The sequence below is a fragment of the Poecilia reticulata genome, chromosome 15 (genome assembly GCF_904066995.2).
Source record: "Poecilia reticulata chromosome 15, P_reticulata-male-v2, whole genome shotgun sequence".
NCBI lineage: Eukaryota > Metazoa > Chordata > Actinopteri > Cyprinodontiformes > Poeciliidae > Poecilia > Poecilia reticulata.
In genome coordinates, this window is record NC_088844.1 from 3,735,956 (window position 1) to 3,750,251 (window position 14,296).

Below are 14,296 nucleotides of genomic sequence, written 5' to 3' on the forward strand. Positions count from 1 at the left end.
GACAGAGACAGAGAGAGACAGAGACAGAGAGACAGAAAGAGAGAGACAGAGACAGAGAGAGAGACAGAGACAGAGAGAGACAGAGAGAGACAGAGAGAGAGACAGAGACAGAGAGAGAGACAGAGACAGAGAGAGACAGAGAGAGACAGAGACAGAGAGAGAGACAGAGACAGAGAGAGAGACAGAGAGAGAGACAGAGACAGAGAGAGACAGAGACAGAGAGAGAGAGAGAGACAGAGAGGGGGAAGTGGCTCAGTTATGCTAGCTTGGCTGACAACCTTAATTCGGAATTTGGTGTTTCAGTTTAAAAAAACAAGAAGTGACCCACACATCAGCTCTCTGACGATCAACAGTAGAGCAGGTGTTTAAATTTGCTGATCAACCACCACTAGTTTTTGGATGATCACTTATTAATCTCTAAATAAATACAAAGCCTGAAAACATGAAACTGTAACAGACTGAATGTTCTGTTCTTTGTCTAGAAAATTTTGCTACGGCGCACTGGACTGAATCGATACGTACATGTCCAGGTTTCATTGTGACAGGATTGTTCTACCACTGCAGCACGTCTATCGATGGCACGTAAGTTAATCATCTTTTTGCACTCATCTGTTCATTCAACATCCTGGGTGAAATCAGATCCTGATGCCCTGCTGGACCACAGCTGTCAGAACGATCATCTGCTGTGACAGAACAGCTTTGCAGTACATTGATACCGAGCAGAACTAATAACGGGCAGATATTTTCCTCATGGAAAGTCAACCAGAGAAACATTTGATCAGAATTTGCCCTGTCAGAATTCAGACTGTTTAATATCTGAATTATGCCCTTGAGCACATACTTGACTCTGAAGTCCTATTCAAGCATATGAAACAACTTCACTGGGTTAATCTGCCTTCTGAAGCTCCCCGTCAAGAAAACAATGAGTGGGAGGAATATCCATTTGGAAAAAGCTTAAAGGTACTGAAAAACCCGTAATCACATTCCCGCTCGCGTACAGTCCTGTAAACATGTTTGCCCACATTGCCACAGGTTTGACGTCTCTTTCCCACTTTCTGACTGAATTGAGCGGATGTTTGAGCCGGGGTTGAGCAACTTCTTCCGTTTTTTTCCATTCTTTTCTTCTCCCCTCTTGGCATCTGCCTTCCTGAGCTGATGTTTCTAAATGAGCACGGCAGTTTCACCAGCAGCTAATCATTAAGAGAGAGCAGAAGGTCAAGATTATAAAGATGAGGAACAATTAAAATCCCTCGGAGATAATGGAGCCATGAAAAGGTTAGTGTACCCTTGTGGCTCACACACTTTTAAACAAACACATTTGTCGAGGAAGCATTCAAAGGCAAGTTGTAATGTGGATGTGATGGGAAGGGGGAGGGGCACTAGTGAAGACAAAAGTACAGAGGCTGCAGGCGGCTGACCAACACGTTCATCAGCCCCCAGTATAAAGGCAGTGAGAACACGCAGACAGCACAGCTCTGGAGGGAGAGTGAACAGCAGCTGTTTCCACAAACTGAAGAATTATGCCAGATGAAATTACAGAAAGAAATTTTCTAAATGGAAACATGTCAAACATGTTTTTTGGTACGACGTTTTTGTTCTGGGCTGAGATGGTTTTTCATAGATGTGTTTTGCAAAACAAGTCACCTGATCAACAACTGAAAGTTAACATCAAGCCTGAAAACAGACTGTTCTGTTTAGTGTGGAAAATGTTTGTGTTTTTTGGTGTTGACTCCTGATACTTTAGTGGTTATCAGTCAGTTGCCATGGCAACAGATCTGCCTATGGTATAACCAACACAGAGAGCCTGAAAAAAGAATGAGTGGTTTTGAGTTATTCTTAAACATTTTTTTTTCATAATTTTCGTCTTCTGTGACACACTGGACTAAATGATTAATACCAACATCTCCAGGTTTCATTTTGTTCCACCGTGGCAGAGCGGCTATGGATGACAAGTTAAAGATTTGCCTTCTTGCCATACAGCGTTGGGATGCTTGCGTGAAATTTCTGAACGTAAACAATAAAATACAATACGTCCATAATTGATTACCTGCTTCCACACCTGACTTTACCTGGTTGCTAGGAGAAAAATAAAGATAATTAACCAATTGAATTGATGAAGTTTGATCGGTGAGGTGCTGCGGTACTGGGTGGTTTCTCAAGTGTTGTGCTTGACCCCCTTGAACTCTAGTGCTTCAGCACAACATGACATTTTGGTCAATTCCATGCTCATAGTACTGTGGGGGGATGATCCCCTCCTCTTTCAGTAACACTAAAGCAGGGTACAGATCATGGATGGGTTGGTGAGGTGAGGTGTGATTGGTGTGAGGGAACTTCACTAACCCCTACAGAAACCTGAACCTGCCCCCACAAAGTATTGCAGGCCAGGCCATCTCATCCACCACCAGTGTCTGACCACACAAATACTATCGTTCAAAGATTCTCATTACCACATTCTGAAATCTAAAAAGGTTGTCCCATCTACAAACTGTTAAAGATTGATTTCCTTCACCTCCTCCCTGAGCTACTACTATAATGAGCTATGATTATTAGTTATTAGAAGAAATGCTGCTCAAAAACAACCAATCAGAGCCAGAGGGAGGGTCTTAGGACTGTCAATCAGCTTTGTGTACTTGCTGCTAAATGTGTTAATGGTGGACAAGAACTTTCCATTACAGGAAAACCATTTATCTGGCATCATTGGTGGCCATGCTAACTAGCCTTAGCATGCAGGACAGGCTGTGCTGGCATTGACTATATTGCCAATACCTATGGCAATATAGTTTAGTTTATTTACATTATGTTGGTCACTATAGTCACTATTTTAGTTCTCAATGAAACTATTTTACATTCATGTGCTTAAATTGATGATATTGCAGACCCACTGACTTACATCTGCAACTTGTCATTCATAACTGGAACATTTCCAAATGCAATAAAAATTGCAAAGGTAATTCCCCTATTTAAATCATAATTATAGACCTGTGTCCCTACTGTGTCAATTTTCTAAAATACTAGAAAAATTGTTTAGTTAAAGGTTAGATAATTTTATTTAAAAGCAAAACATTCTGACAGATTGTCAATTTGGCTTTAGAGAAAACAGATCAACTTCATTGGCACTGATGGCGTTAACAGAAGAAATTATATACAGTATGGATAAAAGGACATTTGCAATTGGTGCATTTCTAGATCTCACAAAAGCCTCCAATACCATCAATCATCTTATTAAAAAAGCTGGAAAGGTATGAAATTAGAGGGGTGGCATTAAACTGGCTTAGAAGCTACATTGGACAAAGGAAACAATTTGTAGAATTAGATCATCAGAAATCAGATTTACTAAACATAACTTGTGGGGTTCCACAGGGATCAGTGTTAGGACTCCATCCATCCATCCATCCATCCATCCATCCATCCATCCATCCATCCATCCATCCATCCATCCATCCATCCATCCATCCATCCATCCATCCATCCATCCATCCATCCATCCATCCATCCATCCATCCATCCATCCATCCATCCATCCATCCATCCATCCATCCATCCATCCATCCATCCATCCATCCATCCATCCATCCATCCATCCATCCATCCATCCATCCATCCATCCATCCATCCATCCATCCATCCATCCATCCATCCATCCATCATCCATCCATCCATCCATCCATCCATCCATCCATCCATCCATCCATCCATCCATCCATCCATCCATCCATCCATCCATCCATCCATCATCCATCCATCCATCCATCCATCCATCCATCCATCCATCCATCCATCCATCCATCATCCATCCATCCATCCATCCATCCATCCATCCATCCATCCATCCATCCATCCATCCATCCATCCATCCATCCATCCATCCATCCATCCATCCATCCATCCATCCATCCATCCATCCATCCATCCATCCATCCATCCATCCATCCATCCATCCATCCATCCATCCATCCATCCATCCATCCATCCATCCATCATCCATCCATCCATCCATCCATCCATCCATCCATCCATCCATCCATCCATCCATCCATCCATCCATCCATCCATCCATCCATCCATCCATCCATCCATCCATCCATCCATCCGTTTTCTAACACCCTTGTCCCTCAGTGGGGTCAGGAGGGTTGCTGGTTCCTCTCCAGCTAACGTTCCGGGCGAGAGGCAGGGTCACCCTGGACAGGTCACCAGTCTGTCGCTGGTGTTAGGACTCAAATTATTCCATTTGTATATAAATGACATAGTCAAAGTATCAAACCTGATAAATTACATTATATTTGCAGATGATACAAGTATCTTTTGTACTGGAGAAAACATTCAACAACTCTCAGATGTGGTCAATACAGAAATGAAAAAAATACAACATTGGTTCAAAAACAATAAATTATCAGTAAATTTAGATAAAACTAAATTCATGATATTCAGAAACTGTAAAAAACAAGAAAATAACCAAATTAAAATAACTCTTAATTTATAGTTAAATTAATAGTTTAATTTAACTGTTAATAGTTAATGGACTCATTAATTTACAACTCCATGAAATAAAATTCTTTGGTGTCATATTAGATGATAAATTTAGCTGGAAATCACATGTTTGCCGAGTAAAATCTAAACTAGCCAAAAGTGTTGCTGTTCTGAGGGGAATCAGTTTCGTCCTGGACTATAAATCTTTGTTTATTCTGTATAAACCAGTTCATACAGAATAAAGCGTATAAACTGGTTTATACAGTTTTTACAGTTTAAACTGTATAAACCAGTTTAGGCTGTTTTATACAGTTTAAACTGTTTTTAGCTCTACAATGTATACCCATTTAATTAGAAAATGATTGAAAGTAGATAAGTAGATAAAAAAATATTTTTTAAGCAATACATCCAGAATTTATGAAGAAATATACACTGATACAGAAACACAACGCACCATTACTCATGAAATAAACATGAAATCTTTTCCTTCATGTCCATCACTTTCCAGATTTTAGCCATTACCGCTGCATGTCTTCACCTTCTCGCTCGTCATCGTTCGATCTCGTGTCTTCCCCTCTCCGTCTGTCTGTTGGGGGTAACACTATATTTCCCTGGATGTTCACTCACTGGATTATCTCATGTTGAGGAGCTGGCCCTGCGGCAGCATTAAATGCATCAAATGCTGATAACAGAGACAAGGTGAGTGGGGGGAGGGGGGGAAGCACAGATTACATTTGAATTCTGTTAGATAAATAGCCTGGGTTAACGACAAACACCATCTCTAATATCCTTCTAAGTTACTTTGGTGTCTTTTTTTTGCCTTTTGTATCAGCCTCTCTGCTGTGAAAACAGAAGTTTCATCAACCTCTTACCCATTTTTTAAAACTGCTACAACAAAAAACAAGAAAAAAGGGTTCACCTGGGAGCTGAAGCTTCTGGATGCATTTCACTAAAATATTCATATTTAACTCTACAATGTATACCCATTTAATAAGAAAATGATTGAAAGCTCATATATATATGATATGATATATGATACACCAACTCCACAGGCACCCGAGACTGCAAAACCCGACACACCAACCTGTGTACCGCTTGGATTGATTACAAGAAAGCCTATGACTCAATGCCACACACTTGGATCATTGAATGCTTAGAGATGTACAACATCAACAGGACTCTAAGAGCCTTCATTGCAAACTCGATGGGGCTGTGGAAAACCACCCTTGAAGCCAACTGCAAACCACTTGCACAAGTGTCCATCACATGTGGCATATACCAAGGAGATGCTCTGTCCCCACTGCTGTTCTGCATAGGCCTGAACCCTCTCAGCCAAATCATCAACAAGACTGGCTACGGATACCGACTCAAGAATGGGGCCACGATCAGTCACCTCCTCTACATGGATGACATCAAGCTGTACGCCAAGAGCGAGCGAGACATCGACTCACTGATCCACACCACCAGGATCTACAGCACTGACATTGGGATGTCATTCGGACTAGAGAAGTGTGGTCGTATGGTTACAAAGAGAGGGAAGGTCGTCCACACAGAAGGGGTCTAACTCCCAGAAGGAACAATAGCAGACGTAGAGCACAGCTACAAGTACCTGGGAATACCACAAGCAAATGGCAACCTCGATGAGGTCACAAGGAAAGGAGCCACAGCCAAATACCTCCAACGAATAAGGCAAGTCCTGAGAAGCCAGCTCAATGGCAAGAACAAGATCCATGCAATAAACAGCTATGCCTTACCTGTAATCAGATACCCTGCAGGAATAATTAGCTGGCCAATGGAAGAGATGAAGGCCACGGATGTTAAGACTAGGAAGCTACTAACCATGCATGGAGGGTTCCACCCCAAATCCAGCACCCTGAGACTGTACACGAGCCGTAAGGAAGGAGGCAGAGGACTAGTGAGTGCGAGAGCCACTGTCTAGGATGAAACATCCAAGATCCATAAATACATCAGGGACAAAGCCTCAACAGACGATGTGCTCAGCGAATGTCTCAGGCAATGGGGAACAGAGGACGAGGTGCTGGAGGTACCATCATGGGAGGACAAGCCCCTACATGGGATGTACCACCGACAAATAACTGAAGTGGCTGATGTCAGGCCACTTTGTCCCGACAACTGGACAGCCGTACATGCTTGTCACGGTTTCTTTACCTAATCCCTTTTGGAGCTAGTTGCAGTCAACTACAAGCTCACTCCGGTTCTCTGAAAGCGTACATGGAACGACAGAACCAAGTGGCGGGCATAGTGTACAGGAACATCTGTGCAGAATATGGACTGGAAGCCCTGAGATCAAAGTGAGGACCAAAGGTGGTGGAGAATGACCGAGCTAAGATCCTGTGGGACTTCCAGATCCAGACAGACAAGATGGTGATGGAGAACCAACCGGACATTGTGGTGGTGGATAAAGAACAGAGGAAAGCCGTTGTGGTGGATGTAGCAATACCAAGTGATTACAACATCAGGAAAAAGGAGAAACTGGAGAAATACCAGGGCCTCAGGGAGGAACTGGAAAAGACCTGGAAGGTGAAGACCACAGTGGTGCCTGTGGTCATCGGGGCCCTCGGGGCAGTCACCCCCAAACTGGAGCAGTGGCTAAAACAGGAACAACATCAGACATCTCAGTCCAGAAATGTGCAGTTCTAGGAACAGCCAAGATACTGGAGGAGAACCTCAAACTCCCAGGCCTCTGGTAGAGAGAGAGAGAGAGAGAGAGAGAGAGAGAGAGAGAGAGAGAGAGAGAGAGAGAGAGAGAGAGAGAGAGAGAGAGAGACCACCCGCGGAGGGTGAGAAGGGAATTTTTTTTAATATATATGTATATAATTTGAAGTGCTTCATTGTGCTTTTAAATGGCACCATATACCTGAAAAACACATAATACTGGTACTTCAATAACTAACAGACAAGCTTAAGTCCTTATTTCAACATTATTTTTCTGTTATTTTCTCTTTCAACACACAGACGAAGAAATATGAAACATTTTTGTAATCCAAGAATAACGTCTGCATTGAATTGGATCAGGATGCACTTTTCAATTTCCCCTAAAAAAAACAACATTGTCTTATTTACATCTCCTGTTACAAAATGAGTTTTTATGGCTTTTTGCAGTTTTCCTCCCTGCAGCTTTTCACCATCAGACTGACAGCAGCCAGGTCATTTGCTCCATCTTCCAAAGGTTTTTTGAAAGTTTGATGGAAATGCTACTTTGTAATTCTCTTGATAAGAAAACAAATTAAAATGTCTGAAATCAGCGCTACTTAAATCTGCTGTTCATAACACCGGGTGTAATCTGTTATTGATTTGTCAGAGAAATTTCTTCTCAGGGCAAATCATCTGATAATTACACAGTGTATCACGTCAGAGTGGTAAACAGGTTTTAAAGTACTGCTGCTTCGACACAAAGCTGTCTACATGTCCTGGTGGATAATGATAAACAGTAATTATTTGATATTAAAACCTTCCTGGAAAGACTTTTCTCTTTAAATATAGAGCAGTAAACTCAGACAGCACGTTTTACTTACCTTTTTAACTGTCTCATGAAACATTGGCTTCTTTTTTACATGGGCTGACTCCCTTTAGACAGGCTTGGTGGTTGGATGATGATTGCATGTATGTTATATGTGGTGCTGAAACGTCATGTGACTGGGTGACTAACAGAGCACTTCCTTTTCCTTTTGACATGCTGACTAACATCATCTTCCTTGTGTGTTCCATAAATGTATTTATTTAACCCTGGTGTGCGACGATGGGGGTGTCAGACCCTCCATACATGTTTATATGAAAAGCTTTGTGTCTTTTCATATAATGCAAACTACATTTTATCATAAAAACAACACATGAAAATAGTGCTACATCACCATAGCAGCCAGGTTGGCTTCCTGTGTTACAGCTAGCAAACTGTGTGAACTCGGCTACATGCCAGCGTCTAGCGTTAGCGAGGCTGTTTGTGTTTTGTGTTGCGCTACATCGCCATGTAGCGATATAGAGCTAGGAGGGCTACCCCTTGGGGGCGCCGTGCCATTGCAAAGGGGGGCGCAGAATGGATGAATGAAAAAAAAGAAAACATTGCTGGGGGTGGAGGGAGTCTAATTTAATAATCTCTTTAATTTTTATTTTTAAGTGTATTTTCATGGATTATGAGAAGCACTTTTACATCAAGTTGCCATTTTCTACTTATCAGTCTAATTATTATGATTCAGAAACAAATAAAATATACTTACAATTAGTTATTTTGGTAACTTTATTTAAAGGTGGGTGAATAAGACTGTCATAAACATGAATAAGTCTTCATGAATATTTATTCATGAAGGCTTCATGAAGTCATAAATATTCATGAAGGCTTATTCATGTTTATGACAGTCTTATTCACCCACCTTTAAATAAAGTGTTACTGTTATTTTAATCAAGGGACAGGTGATCTCAAACACAGTAAAAACTGCTGGGTTAAAAATAACCCAATTCGTAACCCAGCGATGGGTCAAATATGGACCGACCCAATGCTGGGTAGTTTTAACTCAACTGGGTTGGGTTGATGGTTTGATCCAGTACATTGGGTCATGGCAGCTGACCAAACGTTGGGTTAAATGGACCCAAAATTGGGTTGAAACTCATAACCCAACATGAGGGTTATTCTACCACTACAGATGGGTTAAAATTAAAAAAAAAGATTTATTTTAAATTTCACTATATAAAAACAGGATTAAAAACCATATGAATTTAAAGCTTCTTTTATTTCCACGTGATATATAGAGCCAGCAGATTTCATACACAAAAGTTACAAAACAGAAGTTGTTTTTAAAAAAAAAAAAAAAAAAATATATATATATATATATATATATATATATATATATATATAAATAAAAATCACTTCAACTCGCGTTTGGCTACAACTCCAGAAGTATCTGTTACTACACATTAGAAAACATTTCGTGTAAAAACTCTGTTTTAAAGCAAACTACAAGTAAAACTTTCAACCATTAAACAAGGAGCATTTGGGTCACTTTAGCATTTTTGCCCGTCTCCCTGCATGAGGACATACGGGTTCCATGTTGTCGCATTTTGTAGATGCGTCACCAGGTTTGTCCCAACCTGATGGAGAGAGAAGACAGAACAAACAGGCCATTAGTGATGCACTTATTTAATCAGCAAACAGTTTGAGCCTGATTCAGAGATTCATGTTGACTTACAGGCTGGATATCAATGAAACCTTCTGAACCTCCAGGTTGATGGTCTGAATCTTCTCCCAAATGAGTAAGTAGGGCAGAGAAGTGGCAGCAGTGCAACTTTCTTCTTCACAAAATGTAAACACAAATGGAGTAGCATCATATTTGTGTAGTTGTAGGATTTCTCTGTGGTATAGACAACAAGCTGTTTCTAGCGCTACATTTGCTCATTTGTTTTGGTCCTAATGACCCAGAAAGCCCTGCTGTAGTTTGCTTCCTGCTTTTGGCGCGCCCTCTGCTGCTCTTGCACGTACACATGCAAAGTTGGAAATGTTCCAACTTTGAACTCTGAAATCCAAAGAGCAAAGTTGCACCTGTGTCACCAACCCAGAGCTGACAATCCAAAATGGCTGCCACACTTTTAAAAACATAATGACAGCTGCTGTAGCTGCTGTTTATGTCATATTTCACTGGTCTACGTCTCACTGAGACTCTCGTCGTTCTGACTACTGAATTTCTGGTGAAACATGATGAAACTGTGTTTAGAATAATAAAATGCAGAAACCATATTGCATGTTTTTTGCTATTAGCTGTTTTTATTTGTTTAACCTCATTACCATGACATCATAGTTTAACTTCTATAAATCAATATGTTTAATATTTACATTATAAATATAGAATAAAAAATTGCTTTGAAGTGCCAAGTAACACCAGTCAATATCTCTACACAGCTGGAGCTGTAAATGCTGATAAAATATACCAACATTTGTATGAAATGAACAAAATCAAGCAGCATGAACTCATTACATTCATTAGAATGAGTAAAGAAGTTAAAATGATTTGTTTTTTATTTCCTCAGCTTTTTTCTCCTCTGCTCAAACCGCTGCAAAAGTTCCAATTTGAGCTGCAGGCGAGTTCACAGCTGGGGTTTCTATGTTTCTGTCAGCTTTATTGATTTACATGTACAGCTATACTGCAATTACATATTTGTTTCTTCAAGCTACAAAGCAGAATTCAGACTCTATGAAAAGGCAGATGCACTTTTCTGACATCTTACTCCGGGGAAAATACAATGAGCTCCTTGTTAAGTGGTGCACCAACAAGGACTGCAGACTGGATTTCTCAAGCCTTAAAACATGTAGCCTCTGTTTCAAGGCTTTTGATGACAAATAAGGAAGGAAATCTGTAATTTTGCCCCAGTGGGATTTGTGATACTGAATCCATCCCACAGCTGGCAGGAATTCTACAATCAAAGGCTACAAAACCAAATCATTGAATCATTTTTTCACCAGTACAAAACCTTTTCAATCCAGAGAGCATAATGTTGCTGGAGTTTTATAAACCTGAGATTTGCTCCCTGGCAAAATAATGTCTTATTTTTACTTTGGCTGCATGAATAGATTTCATAGACAGATGAATTCATAAGAAGACACCTTGTAGCATCCGGAACCATAAAGAAGATGAAGACAGACTAAATTCAAAGGTGATGTGTGTCTACAGGTTGCTAATATCTCAAGTTGCTGAAAGGTGGAAACTTAAAAAATGTCTATAACTTAAGATGAGGATGGATGATTTCTATGGGAATCATTTTAAATCAGTCAGTCCATTTCCGCTGATGGCAACAAGATATTTTGTCTACATAACTACAACTGACTTGATTTTTTATTTTTTGCACCATTCTTTTGAAACCCCACAGAAAGTTATATGTGAAATTCCCAGCAGATTAGCAGTTTGTCAAACTCCCAGACCGGCCAAACTGGCCCCGACTCTGTTCAATCCCAGATCTTCCCCACAGACTAAATGCATTGTGATTGTCTGTTTTAGTCCTGAAAGATTTGTCTTCTTTTTTATACACATTCTCTATGATTACAAGAATGCTGTTAATATGAAAACTGTTGCTGATATTCCTGATTGGTCCCTTCTCACAAGAGGAGAGTTTCAGACACGCCTTGTATGTTTGTGTTTATGTCAGTCAGCAACACGAACCCTGAACAGCTGTTGTTATTCTTGCTATTGTTTTCAGAGCATTACAGACTCACAAAATGACAATCAGAGCATCCTGATTGAACCAACTATGAGGCTTTATAAGGCTTAGGTTCAACTTAATAAAGTCATTAAGATGTTTAGAGGGACAAAATGGGAAAAGTCCAAATTGCACAACAGTTCATTATCATGGAAGCCATCAGCTTAATTGAGAAACAATGTATAATGGTTGTTTTCTACTTTGAGGTGTGGCTCTGCTGAATTGTTGGAAGTTTAGGAGTGATCCCATTACTTCTTTATAAAGGTTGTGCTTTATTCATATTGCTTGAAGGGCAAAAATGTTGGTGTTTATTAAATTTGCATCTATCGGCATCAACGTAAAGTATAAAAGAAGAAAGTGACACCTACAGCTTCCAGTTTTGTACTACAGAAGAAATATGCATCGTTCTAGCTTGATTGTTACATTTCATATTAGACTTACACGGATATACAGTTCACATGAAGCATATTCACACGTTGGCTCCCTTATTGCATATATATATAGATATGTATCTATATATTCATCCACTCATTTTGACTGTCTGTCAAACACTCTACCAGCTGCCTAAATTCACAATGTCATTAAGTTCTGCTCTTATGTGTCTGGCTTCCATGCAATGTCTATGTGGATGAAGTGTTTCGAGTGAATCAACACTGAAGCTTTTGCTGCTGAATGCAGAGTGTCAACCAATCAGAGACTCCACTATGTGATGTACGGGCCTGAAGTTGGTGTCCTGCCAGGCACCGATCAGGATCAGCAGGCCGTCAGACTGGGCTTGTGGGAGATGGAAACAGAGCTGAACGTGACCTTCGTCAGCAAGCAGCTTGTTTGTGAAATTCACCAAACTCACAAAACTTCAGAATTATCTGGTGAATTCAAACATGGAGCAGAGGTACCCAACAACGACATTCTTTTGCTTTCTCTAAATAGAGCCAAGACACTCTTTCAATACATCCTTCCTCCCCCAGTCTGGTACAAAGAGGCTGAGGGAGGAAGGATGCATTGAAAGAGCATCAGAGAAAAAGACAAGAGGCTCCTCCCAACACACGTCTAGATTAATTATGACTCTCGATATCAAGAGTCTGACTTCAAAGTGCACATGCGTCCAACTTGGACGTGTTTTTGACATGTTCAACAACGTGTTCAGTCTGAAGCAGCATTCTGGACCTGTTCTAGATGTTCTCTTTCCTTACAAAAGGAATAACTTGGCCTTCCATTATTGGTCTATATCAGGGCTCTTTAAATTCAGGTCCAGAGTCCTGCAACATTTAGATGATTCTCTGCTTCATCACACCTGAGTAAAATCATGAGGTCATTCAGAGGACTCTGGAATATGAAGAGTTGGTTCAGCCATTTGATTCTGGTGACAATACGGATGCAGGACATCTGTCCTAGATTTGAAAACCCCTGATCTAATCAACCATCCCTTTAGGTGTTTATCTATTTTCTCACATTTCATTTAAATATCTTAGCAATGAAACTTCATGTCAGACTGATTAGGCCCTAAATGAGCTGAAATCTTCCCACTTAGATTGATAATGGTGATATTTCTTGCATTAGGCCAAAATGCACTAATGGACTGACTAAAGAAATGTGTGCCAGGCAGCGACAAAGCCTCCCCATTATGCCATGTTTTATATGAGTCATTTTACTGGCCTGTTATGAGCTGATTTAGTATACCTGTTTCAGTGCAGCATTGAAGACTTAAATCATCCACAAAAGAGGAAAATGGCTTAATAATTTCACATTACCTTGCAACAGTACTCATAACCCTTGAACTTTTTTCACATTTAGTCACATTACAACCAAAGGCCTCAGTGCATTCATGAACACACCAAGTAGCATGTCAGGGTAAAATGGAGGTATAAATGGTACATGCTTTTTTAATTTTTTATTTTTTTTACATTTCTTTAAATATAATTTAATATAATTGCATACCAAACTTCTCATATTTTTATTTGTAGTCCCTTTAAATCAGACCTTTTTCTTCCTCAAAATGTATTTATGCTTTAACGTGAAGTATAAGATAAAGGTAGTATATCAGAGTGTCAAGGTTTGTCATCGTGGAGAATGAAGGTGAGACCCGCCGAGTTCTAAATATCGAAACAGAAGCTTTTAACGTCAAGATGATACCTGTCCAGATAGCAAACAGTAAATCCAAGCTTGACTGAGAATGCAGCTAGTGATGCAGAGGAAACCACCAATCCTCAGGGGCAACAGATGAACTTAAATATACTGGGGAACACACGACACGATACGATACGATACGATACGATACGACACGATACGATACGATACGATACGCCCAGGTGGCAGGAATAACAAAAACAACTCGGGACGGATCTGTTTTGTGCTTCGGGCAAATTATGATTTTTGTCTATTTCTTTTCTTTGTTTTCTTATAGACTTTAGTTGAATGACCTTTTGTTAATATTTTGGAGTTTGGATGACTTCTTATTTTTGGTCATTTAATGACGTTAATTGGTGGCGCTGTTGGTCCGCCTATAAATAGGCCGGGTTTTAGCCCTTCCGCTCGCTCCACCACCACCGGCAACACGTCTTGGCGCGGTGCGCACACGTCCAGCTGCTGTGGGCCGCAGCTGACGTCTCCAGCCTGCCATGCCGTATTT

At 40.4% G+C, this 14,296-nt stretch overlaps 1 long non-coding RNA gene across 1 annotated transcript; it reads left to right on the forward strand.

Annotated features, from left to right (window-relative positions):
- Positions 1-230: 230 nt before the first annotated feature.
- LOC145555229 (uncharacterized) lies at positions 231-7,738 on the forward strand. Its single transcript, XR_014091334.1, has 3 exons — positions 231-1,275; positions 4,976-5,166; positions 5,520-7,738. It is a non-coding gene; the product is annotated as an uncharacterized LOC145555229 (long non-coding RNA).
- The last annotated feature ends 6,558 nt before the right edge of the window (positions 7,739-14,296 follow it).